This window comes from Castor canadensis, chromosome 3 (genome assembly GCF_047511655.1).
Source record: "Castor canadensis chromosome 3, mCasCan1.hap1v2, whole genome shotgun sequence".
Taxonomy (NCBI): domain Eukaryota; kingdom Metazoa; phylum Chordata; class Mammalia; order Rodentia; family Castoridae; genus Castor; species Castor canadensis.
The window spans coordinates 187,327,189-187,348,802 of NC_133388.1; the positions used below are offsets into that span (position 1 = coordinate 187,327,189).

Genomic DNA, 21,614 nt, shown 5'->3' on the forward strand with positions numbered 1-21,614 from the left:
TAACCAAAAGAGGGGATCTATCAGCAAAGATGAAAGCGCAGCAAAGAAACAAAAGTGGTAAGACTAGAAGAAATTTCTAATCGAACAGAAAGCAAGTTACACAAGAGCTGAGTGTGAGAATACTGACACCACCATCATCAGGGAAACTATCCCTCAAGAGGAGCTTAGGGACATTAAATTTATCAACAGAAATGAAGGAAGTGGTTATGATGAAAAGGAAGATGTACCAGAAGTCAGGCCAGCAACATTAAAAAGACAATTCATAGTAAGAGAACTCTCTGATGTATTACATGGCATTCAAAGTGTAATAGATAAAATGTTGGAATCTGATCCAAACTGTTTTGACCAAGGTCTAGAAATGACGTTCACACCACATCAAGAAAGGAGGCATTGTTCAAGCTACTCCCAGTCAGTGTTTTGCAAAGAAATAAAGACACTACAAATTCTCAATGTTTAAATTATACCATAATATGAATTTTAATATTAATGTTAAATAATTTTAATTAATCTCATCCATATCCTTCTGCATTTATAACTAACAATAAGAGAGTTGTGTCTTGACAAAAATTTTTAAAGTCCATAGAACACCGTACAATTAATTTTTACATTCTACAGCACAAGGGGAGGACTACCTTATAAAGAACACTTAGAACTTAACAAGGGAAGAAGTAATTCAATTTAAACATAGGCCAAAGATTTCAACAGACAATTCGTCAAAGATAAATGGATCACAAGCACTTGAAAAAGATGCTCTTCATTAGTCAAACTGAAAACATACTAGCTGGCTTAATTTTTTTTTAAGTGCTAGTGAAGATATAAGCAACTAGAATTCCTACACACTGGTGAAAATATAAAACTAGTTTAAAAAATAGTGTGGCAGTTTCTTAAGAGTCCCTGCTAACAGTCAGCAAAAAAATGGCCTTTGGCTTTTAGAACTCTTGTTCCCAGCAGGCCTCCACAAAGGCCACTGGAAAGAGCTTGTTTCTCAAATCTTTTGTACCCTACTTAATGCTTGGTAGTTAAGTATATTACAACTTGTACTGTAAGTACTTAAACATGGAAAAGGTTTAGTTTAGAAACTTCGAAGCCAGTCAGATCCTAGTTTGAATTCTAGTTCTGATAATTGCTACCTGCAACTCAGTGTCACAGAGCTAGGTAAGCATTAGTTTCATGATCTGTAAAAGGGAGTTAATAGTTTCCCTACAGCACTGCTGCAAGGATTAACTGAGACACAGAAAAGAACATGTTTGGGCTGGGATTGTGGCTCAAGTGGCAGAGCACCTATGTAGTAAGTAGACCTGGAGTTCAAATCCTAGTACCGCCCGGGATGGGAGAAAAAGTGCGTATTTAGGACTAAGCAAAAAGCACAAAGTAAGCATTCAATGAATTATAGCTATTATTAGTAACAATGATTTAACATGCACCATTTTGCAGATATTATGCTAGGTTGCAGAAATACGAGGATAAGATCTGAACTCCGATCTTAAAGAACTTCCTATATACACCAACACCACTTATCCAGGAAGGATGGAAAATAATGGTCATCATTCCTACCCAAAATCTATGACCTGAAAGACAAACCACTGTTATTTCCTAAAGATCTATCTCTTCCATCTATTACTCTACTCCTGAAGCCCTTGTCCTAAGAAAGGACATAAGATTATTGAGAAATTCAAAAAATAAATAATATACCACATTATCTGACTCTCTTCCCAGGTCTCACCTGTCATATTAAAACAGCACTCCCACCCTCAACCCACACAGGTCCTATCATTAGTATCCTTTCCTTTTGGTGTGGGGGGGAAGAGGTAGGCAGTATTGGAGTTTGAACTCAGGGCCTCATGCTTTCTAGGCAGGCACTCTACCACTCCACTAGTCCTTTCTTGTGTTGGATATTTTCGAGATAGGGTCTCATAAACTATTTGCCTGGGCTGGCTTTGAACCACGATCCTCCTGATCTCTGCCTCCTCAGAACTAGGATTACAGGTGTGAGCACCAGCGCCTGGTTCATTCCCATCCTTCTACAAGTGATGACCCACTTTCAATAGCACCAGAATGTTTGGGAGTTTGTGTTCACCAATTCCACAATCATTACTGTGTCTCCAGCAGTGTTTGAGACACAGCAGTGTTTCTTACAGAAATAAGAGATCTTTATTCTAAAAGAGGGCAATGACTTCCTGTGGAAATAATATTTTAAAAAGTAACATGGCACCAGACACTGTGGCTCAGGTCTGTAATCCTAGCTATTTGGAAGGCTGAGATCTGGAGGACTGCAGTTAGAGGTCAGCCCAGGCAAACAGTTTTTAACACCCCATCTCCAAAATAACTAGCCCAAAATGGACTGCAAGTATGGCTCAAGTGGTAGAGTACCTGCCTAGAAAGTGTGAGGCCCTGAGTTCAAACCCCAGTACAACTATCCAAAACAACCTAACAAAGAGATCTTAAATAAACTATACTAATGTGTCCACGATGGCTTTACAGATAATGGAATTTCTGCTCTAACAAAATAATTCAACTACGAAAGTACACATAGGATATCACTTTGGAGAAATACCATGTATCTGATAGGTCATAATACATTCCTGCATGTCTTGATAGCAATAAAAATAATACATTTTTCAATGACTATCTGAAATGTTTTGTTACTGATCTAAAAGAATTGTGCTCAAAATTCAACAAAGATCAACAAAGGATCTCCAAAAGGCCAGATTATGCAAGGCAGAGTACGAAATGCTAAATAAAACAAGACTTGCCCTCAAGATGCTCATAGTCTATGAGATGACATGTAAAACAAATTACTACAGCACAGTGTAATTAAAGAAAATGCTATGCCAGAGTTCTGTGGTTAAACTGCTATGGGAAAACAGATGGGGGAGTAAAACTCAATTATGTCCAGAGGAGAGGTGTCAGAGAAAGCCAGAAGTGATGATGTTTGAGTTTGCCTTGGATATTTAAAAACATTACTGGCACTAATACTTCCAAAGACATTTTTCACATGCTTTAAATTAAGTAAAGTAACTTTTTAAAGGTTTAATATTAGCATACCCACTAAACTGGAAAAGGAGGATATTTTCTCCTAAAAGAGGCATTTTTAAGTACTTACCCAACTGATTGCTAACAAAGGATACATAATGAAATAAAACTAAAGTCTTCAAGAAAAACACTTTGTTAAACTGAGACTGAAGCAACACCAAAAATTCAACAGAACAATAGTTTTTTTCAGTACCACTGAAAAGTACAAAACCACACGAATGACACTTCTACAATTACATTATCATTGCTGGGCATAATGGCATATGCCTATAATCCCAGCACTAGGAAAGCTGAGGCTGGAATATCAAGGGTTTGAGGCCAAACAAGAACTACATAGAAAGACCCTGTATCAAAAGCCCAAAAGGGACATATACTATTTTAAAAGTTTCTCTTTAATGGTAAGAATATGAATGCAATAAAGCTTTATTTTAAAAACATGTAGTCCAAAACCAGGCTTGATAGTTCATGCCTGTAATCCCAGCTACTTGGGAGGCAAAAGCAGAAAGATCACAAATAGTAGCAAAATCCTGTCTCAAAACCAAAAGGGCTAGAGGCTAGCTGAAGTGGTACAGCACTTGTCTAGCATGTGCTAGACCACTGGACTCTCTCCTCAGTACCACACACACACACGTGCACACGCACATGCACAAAATAAAATTGCAGTTCAATCTGCTAAACATCTTGGGAAGGGTTTGTTTTGGTTTTCCTGTCTATCTTCTCTTTTTAAAAAGTACCTTACATGACTTACAGGCTTTCTCCTTCAGTGTCCACTAGTAAACCACACACTATCTAAGAGATCAGCAGATAAAACATGAAAACACACAAAATATAAAAACTGTGTCACCAAATAGGCTCATTTAGTTCCTCAACAGATAAGAATTCCTTAGTGTAACTTCTCCCATCTCCCAACTTTTAGATGATTTACAGAGATAATCAAGTGGAAAGTGTTCAGTATTTCTAGATTTTGACATATGACTGTGTGTGTCTGCATGGATGGATATAGATGGATGGATGGATGGATGGATAAGATAGAGATGGATGGGTGGATGGATGAATATAGATGGGTGGATGAAAAAGTCGATGGATGGGTGGGTGGATGGATGGATAAAGATGATTCTGTGTTGCCTTTTACGAAGAGACAGCTGCTTCCTGAAATCGGTCAACATGCATATATATTACATCCCAAACAGCATATTAAGTGTTTTTATTCTAAAATCATTAGTAGAAACACAAAAACAAAAAGAAAATCAATAAGCTAAAACTTCTCCAACAAGTCAGGAAGAAACTGGGATTGTGCTATCTTTATTTCCTAGTCTTTTAACGCCTTAAATGGTTTTAAACAGATGATCACCCACAATGAATGCGCCAATGCTACACTTCCACTCTCATGTTACACAGCCTTTCATGCCATTAGTAATTTTCACTTGGATATTTCAGTCTGGAAAGATAAACAAGATGTAGTTTTAAATTCTGAAACCAGTTCCACAGTTTGGAGCATATATATTTAGAACTGTTATACCTTCTTGATGAATTGTTCACTTTATTTCAGCAGACTCAGACATAATCTGTCAATGAGCTTCTGGGCTTGGGGGTTGGGAGGGGCGCAAACAATGTATACACATGTAAGTCAATGTAAAAATGATAAAAAGAAAAAAGGAAGAAAAATAATAGTAAAATAAAATTTATCACTTTATACAAAGTCAAAAAAAATGAGCTTCTGGTCTAGTTAGGGATTAGTGTACTATGCCTAGCTGGCAGGTCTTATCTGCTAATAAAGCTTTATTGGAAGATGGCCATTTCTATTTGCTTCCATATCATCTATGGCTGCTTTACCACCAGAAGAATGAGGAGCTGTTAAGGAAGTGATGGTAAAGCCTGAAATATTTAGCATTTGTCCCCAGGCAGAATGAATGGATAAGAAATTGTGGTTTACACACACACTGTGTGTACACACAATAGAATACTATTCAGCTCCAAAAAGGAAATCCTGATGTTTTCAACAGCACGTTTAAAACACGAGGTCATCATGGCAAGTGAAACAGCAACATTCATATTTGGAATCTAAAAAGCTGAACTTGTAGAAATGTGAGTAGAATTGTGGTTGCCGGGGCCTGAAGGATGGGGTGGGATGACAGTGATGAAAGGGTACAGATTTTCATTTGTATGATGAAGTTCTAGGAATCTAATGCAAAATATGGTGACTATAGTTCACAGTATTGTATCATATACTTGGAATGTACTAAGAAAGAAGATTATTAAATGCTCTCACCAAAAAATAAATTCTGAAACCATAACTCGCAACATGGTGGCTGATCTTCTCTTATTCTGCTCATTTGGTAAACCTTATTTAAAATTCTATGCATTTTTTAATTCCTCTCTTCTCTTTCTGATTTCTACGTGGTGTAGGAATACCTGTATATTACAGATTTCATTACACAGTTTATTATTTTCATTGATATCTACAGGAATTTTTTCTACCTAGAGAGAAATCTCTTGAAACAATAAAAAAGACAAGTTTTCAGTCACTTGAGAATTACATTGTTCTTCCTTGAATTAAGAAGAAACCTTTTTCACTAATGCAGATTGAGCTCAGGGCCTCTCACTTGCTAGGCAGGCGCTCTACCACTTGAGTGGCGCCTAGACCTGTTCAGCTTCAAGCTATTTTTCAGGTAGGGTCTCCTTCTGGCTCAGGGACACACTCCAACCTTAATGCTCCTACCTACCAGCTTCCACCTAGCTGGGATTACAGAGGTACACCTCCATTTCTGGCTTATTGAGATGGGGGTTTTCCCTAACTTTTTGCCCATGCTGGCTTTGAACCAAGATCCTTCTGATCTCTGCCTCAAAAGTAGCTGGGATTATGGCCCTGAGTCACTGTGCCCGGCCTTAGAGGGAAAATATTTTAAAGGTGCCAGTAAAAATTAAAAAAGCACTGTAGGTACTAAAACTAAGAATATGGAAAAATGTTGATGATCTGTGCTAATGAAAGACAAAGAGAAAGTAGTGATCACTGGTTAACAGATCATGTCTTCCAGCCAGTATTTCCAAGCCTTCCTAATGTCCACTTTCTCATACATCAGTCACATATTTTTATAGTTAAATTGTATCCAGCTATCAACTGTTAACTTTGCATTACAAATTAGAGAATGATTATTAATGTTGATTAAATCAGCTTCTTTTCTGGATTGGAGCTTTATGATAAGTCATTTACTTATCTTTTCTTTACTGTATTAAAAAACTGAAACTAACATTGAAGCTTTCATTCCATAACTTCCTGTTAACTGATGGCTGCTATTCAGATACAAATTATCAGCCATTTTTAGTGTGTCTGCCCTTTCCTATGCTAAGCTCCTGGGTGAAAAGTTTTGGGGAACTAGATATTCTCGTGGTCTGAAAGTATTACCACTAACAGAGACCTTTTACAACAGAGAGATCTAGCACATACATCCTAATTGAGAAATCAAACAGTATGACCAAAAGTGTAACAAACAGACATATCTCCTGATAAGACGCAATATGAAGTACTCAATATTAACCTACAGAGTATACTTGAAGAAACATTTAAAAATTCACGTTACAGAATATTCTACAAAACAATTTGCCTGGCTGGGAAGGAGAACATTTGAAAACTTGAAAAAGAACAGGAATCTAGTTTTGCTCATGTTAAAATTGAGAAGCCAGGCTAGGCCTAGTGTCTCAGGCCTATAGTCCTGGCTATTCAGGAAACAGAAATCCTGAGAACCATGATTTGAGGCCACTCTAGGCAAAAAAGTCCACAGGACCCCATTTCAGCCAATAAAAGTTGGGTGTGCTGGCAAGCACCTGTCATTACAGCTACACGGGAAGTGTAAACAGAGGGATCACAGTCCAAGCTGCCCTGGGCATAAATGCAAGATTCCATTCAAGTAGTAGCTCAAGTGCTATGGCACCTGCCTGGCAAAGAGCATGGCCCTGAGGTCAAACCCCAGTACCAAAAAACTAGTAACTAGAAGCCTGTGGGCCATCAAACTGAAGAAGATAACAGATACCAAAAGGTGGAATTCATGGGAAAGGCCAGACTACAAACACTGCACCTACACCCTAAGCCACTGCACCTTCACAGATGATTCAAAACCCAGGGACATCAGGAAAATGACTCACGGTGGCAGCAACAGAAACCAGTGGCCATAGTGCCTTAACCAAACTGTCACCACAACATGATCTAGCCTCTGCTTTCTTGCTTCTCGGCCTTCTTTTGTTACTGTTCATTTGGGGAATCTAGATTCTTAAATGTCTCCACCATTTCTATGAGCCACCTGAAATTAAAAATAAATTCCTTTTGCATCCAAATTACCAATTTCTGCTACTTACAACCAAAGACGCTTGAAAGAGTATTAGCAAGACCCTGGGTTCAATCCCCATCACACACACACACAAAACTGATCACAAAAAGAAACAGACAAGTATAATGTTCTTCTTAATTTAAAGCACTTCCACAATTAAATTTAACTATGACGCTGGGTGTGGTTAAATTTGCCTGTTATCCAAGTCACTTCAGAGATAGTGATCAGGAAGATTTGTGTTTCAGACTAGCCAAGGGAAAAAGTCAGCAAGACACCCACGCCCCCCATATCAATCAATAAGTTGGTGTGGTGGCATGTGCCTGTAGTTCCAGCGATGCAGGAAGCATTGGTAGGAGGGAGGATCACAGACCAAGGCCAACTCCAAGCAAAAACTAGAGACGCTATCTGAAAAGTAGCTAAAGCAAAAAAGGGCTGGGGCCAGGACTCAAGTGGTAGAGCACCTGCCTAGGAAGCATGAGACTAAGTTCAAACCACAGTACAACAAAACAAACAAAAAAAAATTAGTTTACTGAACCCCCTATCAGTATTAATAAGGAGTTGATCTGACTGCAGAACAGATCTGCCTGTCCCAAAGTCAATGCCATTTTACCGACGCACACACACACAAAAAGTGCCTCAACGAGCACATTCTTCTCCTGAAAATTCATTTTTATTGATATTTTTCTTATTTAGAAAAATAATTGTAACCATTACAGGCAGAATTTATGGTATGTAACCAAAAAAGGCAACTTTTTGTCCACCACTGTCCTTTTAAGTTATTCTGTGGCAATAGTTAATGTCCCTGAACTTTTTCTCAGGCAAGTCCATGACTTTGGTCACTCTCAAGTTATAAAACAATTTGAGTTTAGAAACTGATAAATCTTTACTGCAATCATCAAAATTTCCACTCAAGGTTAGTTTCTCCGCCTTCTTAGCTCTGTCCCATGCAGTACAAGCGGACTGAGTTTTACCTCATCCCTTCCCTGTCATCAGAGAATGCAGGCACTTTCAGGGTTCAAAAATGTGTAAAGATGATTCTGTAAAGGAATGTTTGGCAGAATGCATGACTCCTCCAAGTCCTGGAGACCTCTCACCCCAATTTCCCTAGTGTAGGACAATGCATCTCCTCTGGGAATCTTGCCTCCATCCTCCTCCCCCTCCATGTCTCCCTTCCAGCCTGCTCTTATGAGCTTTCTCTCATTAGCAGCCCTCATCAGGTCATGGGAAATACATGGCTTGTCCCAAAGAACTCTGCGAGGACTCTGCAAGTTACCTACACAGCAACCTCCTTTTACTTTGCTGCCAAACCAGATAGTCTTTCACCTTTAAAATTTCCAGACAAGAGTTAGGCACACATCAAATTACTAATGTCCCTCAAACTGCTCCCCAAAAGCTCCTTCTCTATCTTTACCTGAGAATGAGTGCTCCCTAGCCCTTTCACAAAAACGGCAGGGGGGAGAGAAGGACAAGAGATTCCTAGCACGCTCACAACTCAGTTCAAAAACTGCCAATTTCCAACAACTCAGGTCAAACATTCTTTCCTAATTTCCGGCTTTCTGAATACTTTTTATATCAACAGGTAGAGCAGGTACTAGAAGCCACAAGATTGATTTTCTAGTCTTTCTTTTACAAGGCCTGCATGATGACTTACAACCCACTTAAGAAATGTTCATCTCTTGGTAGCGCACTCCTGTTATCCCAGCCACTTGGGAAGTGGAAGTGGGAGGATCAAGGTCTGAGGCCTGCCCAGCAAAACTGCAAGACCCTATCTAAAAAACTAAAAGCAAAAGAACTGGAGCAACGCTCACAGGGTACGGCACTTGTCTAACAAGCACGAGGCCCTCAGTTCAATCCTCAGCACCACTAGAACAAAAAAAAAAGAAAAGAAATGTGTGACTTAGGTCAAACTCAGATAAACAGTTCCATGGTAACATCTTCTCTCATATATATGCACACATGAAATCTGAACTGTCCACACATAATGTATCTTGTATTTCCCAAATTTCCATAAAAAGCAGGAAAATACAATCTGACCAGTTAGCCACTGTTAACACTTCACTTCTGTCATCTGAAAACTTCCTTATTTTAAGTTTTACTGTTTTAAAATTGCATATAGGACAGGCCATAGCTCAGTGTAGAGTGTTTGCCTCACATCTGTGAAGACTGGGTTCAATACCCAACACCACGAAATAAGTAAATAACTTAAAAATACTTCATGTCATTTCTCAGAGTAATCCAGTTTCCCACATAATTTAAACATGTCTTTTTCAAACACTGAATTTGTAACAAACAATGTGATAGTAGTCTTTGAAATCTGTCTCATATTTTGTTGTTCCCCAAATCCAAAACCATTTGCGCCCCTGGCCAGAGATTAAACTTCTATGCTTTATATATTAAGCATAATCTATATAGTCTCTTATAGCTGTTACATAAAATGTGATGTTAAACCATGTATTCATCATGTAAAATCCTACGTACAAAACGTGCATGTCACGGGAGTCTCTGATAGGGGGATGTGACCTTCATTAACTGATGAGAAACATTTCACATCAGTGGCAGTTCCACGATGGCTGCTGAACTTATCTCTCAAGCTTCCCCAAGGGTTACAGGATTGATTCATGAAGTGAAAAGGAGCAAAGGTTCTCAATCCTTCATTGGTAAGCTTGCAGTAGGGATTAGCTCTTGTACGATGGCAAATAAAATTCTGTTATCAACATGCATATATATTTTCTGGCTCCACACTGTCACTAACTGCCAGAAAATTAATCTAATGTACTCAAGAGCAAATTTATGGAAATTTTAAATGTATAAAACTGGACCTAGGGATTAATTTCGTTGCACATGATTTGTTACCCATTCAGAGTACACATTTTAAATTCTGTTTTAAATTCATCTTTCCAAAGCTAGAATGAAAAGTAAATTTCATTTAAACATGTTACCAAGAAAAAGGCATTCATAGTTCTTAGTCCAAAAGGCTTTAGTCTCAGAAAGTTATGTCAGAAAAACTCACAGAATTATAAAAGTGCCAAAACAACAACAAAAAAAGAATCAGTTCTCTTAAAGTACAAAAAGTGTATTCACTGAAAAAAAGTACATTAAGAACAATGAGTGTGGGCAAATAATGATGTGTCTTTAAGAACCAACATTCAGTGTGTATGCTCACATGACCTAATTGTGTGTGGAAGATGCCTGGAAGAGTGTTCACTCAACAGTGACCACCTACACGGTGATTTCTGCTTTCTTCATTTGCTTTTCTGTATTGCTTCCATTTTTATAAACATTAGCATACACTCTGACAAGACAAAGTTACTTTCACTATTCAAGTAGGCTATGAAAGGCTACAGCTATCAAGGCATGTGGTACTAGCAAAAACTCAGACTCAGAAGTCCAGAATGAAATCCTTCATCTGCAATCAGCTGCTCATCAACAAGGATGCCAAGGCAGTCCAACAGAGGGAAAGTCTTCTACAAATGGTGCTGAAAATGACTGGATATCCACACATGAAAACATGAACTCAGAAAATTGGCCTTATATCAGTTAGCTAAAAAATGGATCATAGATCTGAATGTAAAAGCAAAAAATAGACGACTCTTAGGAGAAAATGCAGGAGTAATCTCAAAGAATTCTTAAAGGCTGGTGGAGTGGTTCCTAGCATGCCTGCCTAGCAAGCATGAGGTCCTGAGTCCAAAACCCAATATCACAAAAAAAAAAAAAAAACTTTTTAGATATGAACAATCTTAAAAAGACTCTGCCAAAATTCAAACCCCTGTACCTCAAAAGGCATCATTATAAGGGTCCAGCACAGTGGCTCACACCTGTAATCCCAGCTACTTGGGAGGTAGAGATTGGAAGGATTGCAATTCAAGGTCAGTCAAAAAGTTAGTGAGTCCCCCCTCCCCCCATCTTAACAAGTAAGACAGGTGGTGGCAGTGGTACACGCCTGTGTCCCAGCTACGTGAGAAGAGCAGGTAGGAGGATCACAGTCAAAGGCTGGCTGCAGGCAAAACATTACATGCTATCCAAAAAATAAATAAATAACTACAGCAAAAAAGAGCTGGGGTCATGGCTCAAGTAGTAGAGCTCCTGCCTAGCAAGCACAGGCCCTGCAGTGAAACCCCAGTACCACCACCCTCCCCCCAAAAAATCATTAACAAAATAAAAAGACAAGCCACAGACTAAGAGAAAATACTGCAAATAATGTGTCTAAAAAAGGGCCTGACTCCAGAATATATAAAGAACTTTGTAAGTCAATAAGAACAAAGATTCCAGGCTGGGCATGGAGGCTCATGCTACTCAGAAGGCAGAGATGGGAGGAGTCAGGTCAAGGCCAGTCCTGGCAAAAAGTAAGCAAGACTCCCATCTTTAAAAAAAAAAAAGAAGAAGAAGAAAAAAGAAAGAAAAGAAAAAGAAGCTAGGCATGGTGGCACATGCTACACAGAAGGCATTAAGTAGCAGGATCAAGGTCCAGCTGGCAATAACAACACCATATCTCAGAAACAACCAAAGCAAAAGGGACTAGGAGCTGGCGGGAGGGGGGGAAGCGGGTTCAGGTGGTAGAGTGGTAGAGTTCCTGCCTTCAAACCCTAGTACAACCAAAAAAAAAAAAAAGGGAAAAGAAAAAAATTCAAGTATAAAGTACACTTCAATAAAAAAGAAAATGAAAAAAGTACATAATTCTGTTTACTGAAGGTATTTGCTCTTTCTAGATGTCAAAACCAAAAATCAATGATATAACCAAACTGTTCTAAATTAAAGTATCTATAAAAATGACATACCAAAATTGTACACAAATCACTTCTCTCTTGTATCAGGCTGTATGTGATTTTTATTTTCTGCTTTTTAGCAGAGTACTTCCTCTTTTTTTGGAAGGGAAGACAGGGTCTCACTACACAGCCCAGGCTGACCTTGGACTCTTGATCTTCCTGCCTTAGCCTCCCAAGATTACAGGCCTGGGTTACAGGCATGTCTTACCAGCTTACATAATGGAACCTTGATACAGGTGGAAACTTCTGGGATAAACTGTCTTAGGGCTATGACAGAAGTGTTTGGCCCTACTTCGTGACTTAGGACATTTTCCTATAATGCTTTAATTCAGTTATTATACTTTTAAAATAAAGTATTCACTTCCAACAAGATCTGAGAACGGATCAGTAAAAGGACTGACCACAGGAGGCAGTGAAAGGATTTCACAAAAAGTTCTGCTTATAGACCTCAACTGGGAAGAATTTTGAAGTGTTCAGATTTTTTTAAAGATTATTTAAATACATATGCTATGTACCTACCCAAACTAGGCAAACTAAGAATGCTTTTTTAAAACGAAAATATTAATATACATTATTTTTTAAAGTTGCTTTAAAAAAACATTGATAATCAATTGAAACAAAGTTCTTAAAAGATACATATTTAATATGTTAGTAGACCACTAAGGCCCAGTACTACATACCAAAAGCAGAACATTGGCCAGTTGTCACCATCACACACAAACCATAGAACTCTGATACACCCATTTCAAAGAGCTGCCAACCCCAGGCTACATAGTTGACTTGCTTCAACATACTATTCTATAAGTAAAGCTGAAAGTACACTCACGTTTTAACATAGGAAGTCCCGGTTTTCAAAAAGACAATTTCCAAAATGCTTCCCTCCTTGATTCTTAAACATCTACTTTTACCCATCGGGAACTTAGAACTGGCTCTGCCATTACCGCGTTGATTTACACTTCCGAGCCTCTATACTCATGCTAGCTCTGACTCAAATGAACGGAATAAATGAAGTGGACACCTCTGTATTTTTAAGAACAATTTGGTAAATGTATTTATGAAATATCATTAAGATATTACGTATGTAATTTTTAACACAAAATAAATTACCTGCAAGTAATCATCTTCAGCAAAGTCCACTTTCCAAATATTTTTTAAATACTTAAGGAAAATAACTCAAGAGGAGGATAAATTTGTAAGAATAAAAAGATAAAATGGGGTTTTAACTGCAAAAGAAAAGAAAAAGAAAAAATCCAAGTTTAAACCTCCCCCTCACCATGTTAGTCTCTGTTACAAATTCTAAATCTATACTGTCCTTCAAAGAGAAAGCAAGCAAGCAGCCCCTTAAAAATATTGTACTGAATTAGTATCACATTGTTTCTTAAAATTTGCAAGAATTTTAAGTTAAGATTAGTAGTTTGATATAATAAAAGCAAAATAATCTCATACCTTGCACCCCAGGGCAGTACATTCATATTTCACGTTAATTTAACGTCCCTAAAATTCTTAAAGACCACATATAATCTTTTTTGAACTGTAAGATTTCTGACCATCTCAGTCATTGCTTTTTGAGTAAATGTCACTGGAGCTATCTACTTACCTTACAGAAAATTAACCAAATCCTACCATGGTCATTACTTACAGGTTGCTACAAAAAAAAATAGATCAAGGAAATAAAATACCAATTGGAATATGTACTGTATTCTTACTTCCTACCAGGAACCTTTTTTAAAGTCAGATTTTTTTAAAGGCTAATTTACCTATGTGGGGAAACAATTCTCAGTAGCTCTCTCTTCTGCATGTGTTGCAAGAAGAGGTACCAACTGCCCTTTGCTCTAGACTGTGTTTTTCTACAGTAAACAACCTTGAAAAATAGTCTCCTTCCAAACAAAGGACAGGCATGCTCACTGTCCAGGATAGGAAATACAATGTATCCCTCCAAAGCAAAGCACAGGCATGCTTACTGTAAGTTCCCTGTAAAGATACTGATTCCCTAATTCAGAGCTGCACTGCTATAACACAGCCCACTGTGTGTGCAAGTATTACCTGGTCCTCCTCATGTCACCCTGTAGAATGAGGCTCAGAAAATTAGCACAAATGCTGATATTCTGCCTACTGCTATTATAGCGAAGAAACTGTCCTTCATCTCTGTACAAGGGTCTTAGGACTTCTACCAGCAACCATCAGAATAAGTTATTAGCTTACAACAGGATGTAATTTCAGACTAACTTGGTTTTTAACATCTTGGGCATTAAGACTAGGATGCTGACAGAGCCATAACTTTGTAAGAGAAAGGATAAATGCCCCCCAAGGACTAAGTTGTGGGAAGTGAGAAGACACCCTGGGACCTGAGAATGATCCAGTGGTAGGGAGAAAGTGGGAAAAAGAACCCCCGTACCCCCCTACTGGTCTACCTGTCAATGAACAGGAGGCGAATTAATGTTTAGAAACTGAGCCATGAGAAGTGAAATTCAAACTGGCAACCCAAATAGTAGACTGGTTATTCACTCTCCTCTGGGGTGGTGGAAAGAGGGATGTATCATGACAATCAGTCGAGGCTTGTGGCCCAGGTAAAAGGGAACAGAATTGCTGAACCAAGGAATCCCCTATACTAAAACAGATGGTATAAATGATGATGGCCTTGCCATCAATTACAGTGCCTGGGTGAACCAAAAACATTAAAATCTCCTATGGGTGATGAAAGGGAATGACCAGGAGAAATACAAAGCCTTGATTACTGGCACAGTTGCTCTCCCTCCACACCCCCTAAATCCCTCTCTGCTGCCAACCCCAAACTCTGCTCTTAGAAGAAAAATGATTAGGAAGACCTGTAAGAAAGACTGAAAGGCATACACACCCATCTGGCACTGCCCAGGGAACTATAAAGAGGAACTCAAAATTTTATGGTTCTCCTGGAACACTACAACATCCATATTCAGCTAGTAGGATTTGGGCATGGTTTCCAGTGGGCGAGAAAAGCAAATGTGACTTACGGGTGGGGTCCTCTGGGTCAATTCAATGTACTGTCATTACTTCCACATCTTAATATATAGTAGGAATTGATGTGTCACATGCTTTACTTCCCCACCCTCTAAGTGTCAGATAGAGTTCTTCCAATCAGGAAAGGGGTATATGTAGAAAACTGCTTCTTTGGGGGATCCACAATCCTAATGCTCATTTTGAGTTATCACTCTCAGTGACTCATGATTTTACCATTGGTGCATCTGGCAAAGAGAGGCAGCCAAATCTGAAGGAGACTTCGGATTTTGGGCTCTGCCTACCTGATACTGCCATCAGGTATGCCTCTTTCAAAAGCAGCTATTAGCTTGCTTCTGGGCTTTTGTGGAAACTGAAAGACTGATTCATGAAGGCCTCCTGAGTCTCCTGCCTGATACACTTATTTTGGAGTGGGTTAGCTCATACTCAATGACTAACAACACAGTAAGTCAATGGAAAATGCTTACTTAAAAATGCAGCTGCTTAGCCTTAGCCCCAGGCAGCAGTACCTCAACTTTACATGGGCACTGAGCCCATTGAGAGAAACTTTATCCCCTACTCTACCAACCAAAGCAAAGTTACAGGCTCCATGGAGCCCACATTAAGTATATCATCAAACCTTATAAATTACATCACTGATCACCACCAATTCCTTCCAGGATTTTAGCAATGGCTCCTTAACCTATCTCCCTATTGTAATCTTACTTCACTTCAATCAATTCCCTAAAAGCAGACAGAACTGGACGTGGCAATGTATACCTGCAATCTCAGCACTGAAGAGCTTGAGGCAGGACAATCATCGTTCTAGGCCAGCCTAGCTTACAGTTGAGTTTGAGGCCAGACTGGGGTACATAGGGAGTTCAAGGCCAGGCTGGCCCACCAGAGCGAGACCCTGCCTCAAAAACAAAATAAATATAAAGTTAAAATGTCAAATTTAAAAGTTTAGAAAAAGAAAGCAGAGTAACCTTTCTTTCTCCCACTCTGACACCCTTGTGCTAGTGATAGACCCCAAAGCCTTTTGCATGCAAGGCAAGTGCTCTAATACTAAGCCAGGACCCAGCTTCCAGAACAATCTTTTGAAAATACAACTTGAATATTTTACGCTCTCCTGTTAAAATCCTATAATGGTTTCCCCACTGCCTCTGATCTGAACTGAACCGAACTTGTTAATGTGACTCATGCAGACAGCCTTCCAGTTTACTTTCGCTTCATCTTTGCCACTTCTCTGTCACATTCCACATTACTGCCACATACAACCAGCATGAGTTTCCATAACATGACCTCTCATCTTCAAGTTTTTTGACTCCCTCTTCCTAGGTCTTAATTTACATAGCATTACATACAAGAAATGTATGACTCCTTAGCTTGACTCCATAAGATTAGGTACCCATATTATTATTAAATCACATTGTTTGCTTTTGCCTATCTTCTATTGTAAAGAGGGACTGTGAATGTTTTATTCCCTGTTATGTAACTCTGCTTATGTGCTCAATAACTTTGGTTAATTAATGACTATCCACATGTCAAGTATCAGACCAGGTGTCAAAGAAACAGAACTTAATATCCTGCCTTCCCTACATGGGAAAATTAATATGAAAATTTCTCAATAGTAGCCAGTAGGTATAGTGGTACACACTTGTAATCCAGCACTAGGGAGGCTGAAGGAAGCTTGCAAGTTCAAAGCCAGCCTGAGCTCCATAGCAAGACTCTGTCTTTTAAAAAAAAAAATCACAACACAACAGTATTGTAAGGCTTATAACAGACACACTGTTATTCCCATTTTATAATCTAAGGATCTTCACATTATCAGACAAGAGTGAACCAGAAATTAAATCCAATACTTTTCCCCATATATATGACATCAGAATTTTACAATGGGAAGAATCTTTAGTAAAGTGTGCAAGTCAAACAAACTACAGAAGCATGCTTCACGGGAGCCAAGGATGTAGCTCAGCAGTGAAGCACATGCCCAAGCATGTGGAAGGCCCTGGATTTAATCCCAGCCAAAAGAAAAAAGCAGAAATCTACTTCAAGACCTAAACTAGTTAGAATGTCAGATTTTATTTAAATTAGTTCATTCAATTCTCTCTTATCCACACTAAGAACAGAAAAATGGCATAAATAATCCCCAAGCAACAGCATCTGGGAATATCTTGCAATTCTTTTTTTCAGCGAATGTTTCACCTAAAGTAGTTTAATTCAATATAATCAGGATACCTCAAAATATTCTAATCGATGATCAGAAGCATTCTAGACACAATCAAGTCCAGGATTTAACATATGCCATACAAAATGCATCAAGCAGAATACATCAAGTACAGATGACTGCAGGACAGAAAACTCATGTTCAGGATTCAAAGCGTACCATGCAACATGCAATATTATACCTCTACCCGCAAGTAGTTACAAGATTACATCTTTGCATTAGGTCTCTTACTTAAAACTACCCACAGGATATGTCTTACAACAGTCATTGTCACCCATGGCCAGGTGAGAGTATGATACAAGAAATGTATGTATTTAAAAAATCAAAAGTTTAAGAATGATTTCCTCATTGAAAGAATCTTTACAAATGCCACTCATTTGCATTACATTTATTTCATGAGTGCAAAACTATGGCTAGTTAGTAGGAAATTATAATCTTGTACATGCTCACAGGAGAGTACAGAATAAGTGATCATTATCCATCTTGTGTGGTAGCTGAAAAAGTTCTGACATTTGCTATTGTAAGTGTACCCTCTAAATACATAACGTAAAATTTAACACCTCAAGCACCTTGACATCGAATTTCAATAAAGATGAGCATCTAGGCCAGGCTTCAAATGCCAGTCTTTCTCATCCCACCTAGAAAAGTATATTTGTATAAGCTGACTGGGCCTCACTTTCCCAATGTTAATCAAGAATTATCTAGAAATTAACCCACGTCTTTCAGGGTTTTCAAAAAACTATCAGTATATATAAAGAATCTAGGGTAGGGTAGGTGTTCAAACTCACGGTACAATAATTAAGAGCCAGGACCCAACTCTACCAGTGACATTACTTACCCTGTTCTCTCTTCTGTGAGACAGGAACACTAATGCCTGCCTAATAGAGTTGTTGTAAAGATTAAAGCCAGTCTTAAGAGCACTGCTGCCCAGGAGTAGACGCTGTGCAAGTGGTAGTTACTATTGAAGTTATCATCAGCACCACCACTGAAACAATAAGTTACCTTTACATTATTGGATTATGCCTCCCATTTCAACTATATGAAAAACAAGTCTTTGAAAAGTTAACCTAATTTAGTGCAGTCATCAGTACAGGATGAGCTCATGCATCCAAGAATTTGTATGCTGACTTTTAGAAACTTAAAATGCACAAAAAAATTCTCTGAATTGACTATTGTTCATGAGTGCTGACAAGATACATAGATCAAACACCCATTCTAAGTAAATAAACCCATTATAGGAACTAAAGCATAACACAAAATGACATGTCTATTGTACTTTCTCCCCTAAAAATCTTTCAAAACAATTTAAACAATCTGATATAGCAATCTTCAAAATATGTAAGATACTTGAGAAAACTAAAGCTCTGAGCAACTCTTTCTCTAAAACTTTTGCCATATAAATACAAAATGATGTTATAGCCCAAGACACTGACCTTGTGATTCATTCAACAGTTCAAAGTATTAACTGAACATCCACTATGTACCAGGCAGGCGCTAAACTCTGATGTGGTACCAGAAAAGATCAAAAATAACAGGAGGCATGCCACCAACAACATAATTAAATACCTTCAAATATTACAGTCTTGCTTTTCTTAAACAGTGAAAGAAAATTCTATGCTCTTATAGCTGAATGCATCAATACTTAATAAGAGTGAAGTAATCTCCTAAGTGATAATCCAGTATTTTCTCCAAGAAAAAAGTACTTCTCTATACTTCAATTGTTATCTACTAAGTAAAGGTATATGACCTTTACTTATGAGTCAAATCATTTTAAGCGTGGTATTTCTTAACATGCATTATTTTTAAGCCTAGTTATTTTCTGGAAAGTTCAGAGAAACGAATTAAATTCCTTTAAGTTAACTATTACCTGTAATCTATCAAACATAAACTGCTCTCACTTAGCTTTACTCAGCACTTAAATTATATTTCTTGCTGGGGCACCTACAATCAATTTACTAATTACATCTCCCTTTGATTAACCAACCACTTTCTTAGGAAAGAAAAATCTAGCCTCTTCAGGGAGTGGTGATATGTGCCTGTAATCCCAGCTACTCAGGAGACAGAAGCAAGAGGATTAAGAGTTTGACACCAGCTTGGGTAAAATTAGTGAGACCCTATCTCAAAACAAAATACAAACAAAAGGGCTGAGGGCATAGCTGAAAGAGGTAGTGGGTATGACCTACCTGGGTTCAATCCTTAGTACCACAAAAAACAACAACAAACCACAACTAGCTTCTACCGGATTACAGATAAGAGTATATACCATACATTCAACATTTTACAAGCCGTGTTTCTTTGGCGGCAACTACATCACTATTGAAGTTGGCAACTACATCACTATTGAAGTTTTTAAAGAATTTTTTTGCATATAATAGTTGTGAGGGGGGATAGATACATTGTGATTTTTACATATATGCTTACAATATATCTTAGATTCATCCTCTCCATCATTCTCCCTCATAGTTTTAAAGAATTTTTGAAATTATTCAGCAAAACTGAGCTGCCAAAAGAAATCTGTAATCTTGCCTATGAGTGAAAAATTCTGACTGCTCAAGTGGTTATCCAAAACCTAAGAGACAACCGACCAAGTGCCTTTTTAAAACCTAGCTCCCCACAAAAAAGGACTGCTGAAAAAAATACTGCTGCCTATATTGACAGCATTACATTACAATACCAACGTGCAGGTAAGGTGTGCTTCAGAACGAAGAACCTCCCTTGGAGTTCTTATGACGAACTATGAAAGTCACAGGGAGGGAAAAAGTGCTGTCAGATCATTTTTCATTATGAACGCCGATTAGGCAGTTTTAGTTAACTGCGACATTTTGCAAACAGGCTATCAAATAAGCTCCAATTATCAAGTCATTCTAGACACAAAGCTTCTGTTTCTATTATTAAATACAATTAAAGAATTAAAAGGATCAGTGTATTTTTCCTCCATTTGCAGTAAGGCTCCAAACACCGTAAGAGAGGGAAGTTCCCTCAGCTACAAGAAAATTACTGCCAAACTGCGTGACTAAAACAAAAGCTGTACATCTCTCACACAGCAGTGAACTCGAGTTAGAGCGCCAACGTCAATGACCTTACAGGAGGGGGAAAAAGTGTAGACAGATTTCAAAACTCTTCACCTTATCCAGAAGGGCATTTCGTGGTGCTGCAAGTGTACAGGCATTCCATGGGCATTTCGCACACAGGGGGCACTCAGTAAATACTGCTGACACGAGAAAAGAAAAAGTCTCCCCAGCAAACAGTACTAACAGGTAATGCTGCAACTCAGTTATGGAACCAACAGAAATAACAGTCTGTCAAATCTCATACTCAGGGAAAATTAACTCATCGAAATACAGGGGGAGAGAAGGCACAGAGATATTTAGTACTGCCTAGAAAAGCCATGAGGTGAGCACACACTCACAGAGCCACGGTCACTTCCACGAGTCTGCCTGTCACCGATCTGGGTCGTTACAGGAGGAACTGAGGGTGCTGGACCACACCCTAGGACCGAGCATCTGGGCTTTAAACACCGAGGACTGAAAGGTCCACCCAGCTGGCAGGTCCGGCCGCACAGGTGACGCGAGCGACAGGGACACTAACTTCAAGGCCCGTGACCCCGGGGGCTGGGTGTCGCGCCGAGGCGTGGCGGACTCCGAGGGTCAAGGGGGTGTGGGTCTGGACGCCAACACAGCGAAGGGAAGAAGAGCTGGGTGGGGACGGAGGTCGCCGCTAGCTGGCGGAAACCTGCCGGGGAGCCAAAGGTCACGGCGGCGGCAGGACTCGGGGCGGCGAGCGCGCGCGAGGAAGTGCAAGTGAAGGACCCGGCGGAAGGAAGAAAAAGAAGATCCGAATGAATGAGCGCCGGACAGGCCGGGCCGCGGGCCGGGGGCCGGGGGCGGGCGCCGGGCCAGGCCCACCGTGCCGGGACACAGGAAGCCGCGGGCCCCGCCGCCCCGGCCTCTCCACCAAAATGGGGTCGCGGGGTGCCAGGCACGCGAGGGGGTGTAAGGCACCGGGGAAAATGGTCAAAATCAATCACTCACCCTCCCTCGAGCCTCCAAGCTCTCAGCCCCGCTCCTCCGCCCTCCTCGAGCCGCGGCGGCGGCTCCTCAGCGGCGCTAGGGGGAGCCCCGGGCCCGGAGCGGGGGAGCGGCAGCGGCCGGACCGGGAGCCCCTCCGCACCTGCCCCTGTGGCGGAGCCGCGAAGAGCCAGGCGGAGGCAGCGGCAGCGGCGACTCTAGAGCGGGGAGGGCAAGTGACCCGGATGTACAGGGTAACGGCGAAGGGGGGAGGGGGAATGCCAGGAAG

At 39.7% G+C, this 21,614-nt stretch overlaps 1 protein-coding gene across 18 annotated transcripts in view; it reads right to left on the minus strand.

Moving 5' to 3' along the window:
* The window catches only part of Cyrib (CYFIP related Rac1 interactor B), a 127,535-nt gene that overhangs the window by 47,165 nt on the left and 58,756 nt on the right, over nt 1-21,614 (minus strand). For 3 of the 18 annotated variants that reach the window (XM_074069221.1, XM_074069218.1, XM_074069219.1), the window contains exon 1: nt 21,350-21,579. The exons of 12 other annotated variants lie outside the window; for them this stretch is intronic. The gene's annotated coding sequence lies outside the window, so the exon portion shown is untranslated. Of the gene's footprint in view, nt 1-20,727; nt 20,747-21,349; nt 21,581-21,614 lie in introns of those variants that run through there. 3 more of the 18 variants (XM_074069225.1, XM_020167038.2, XM_074069215.1) reach the window with 3 other exon arrangements.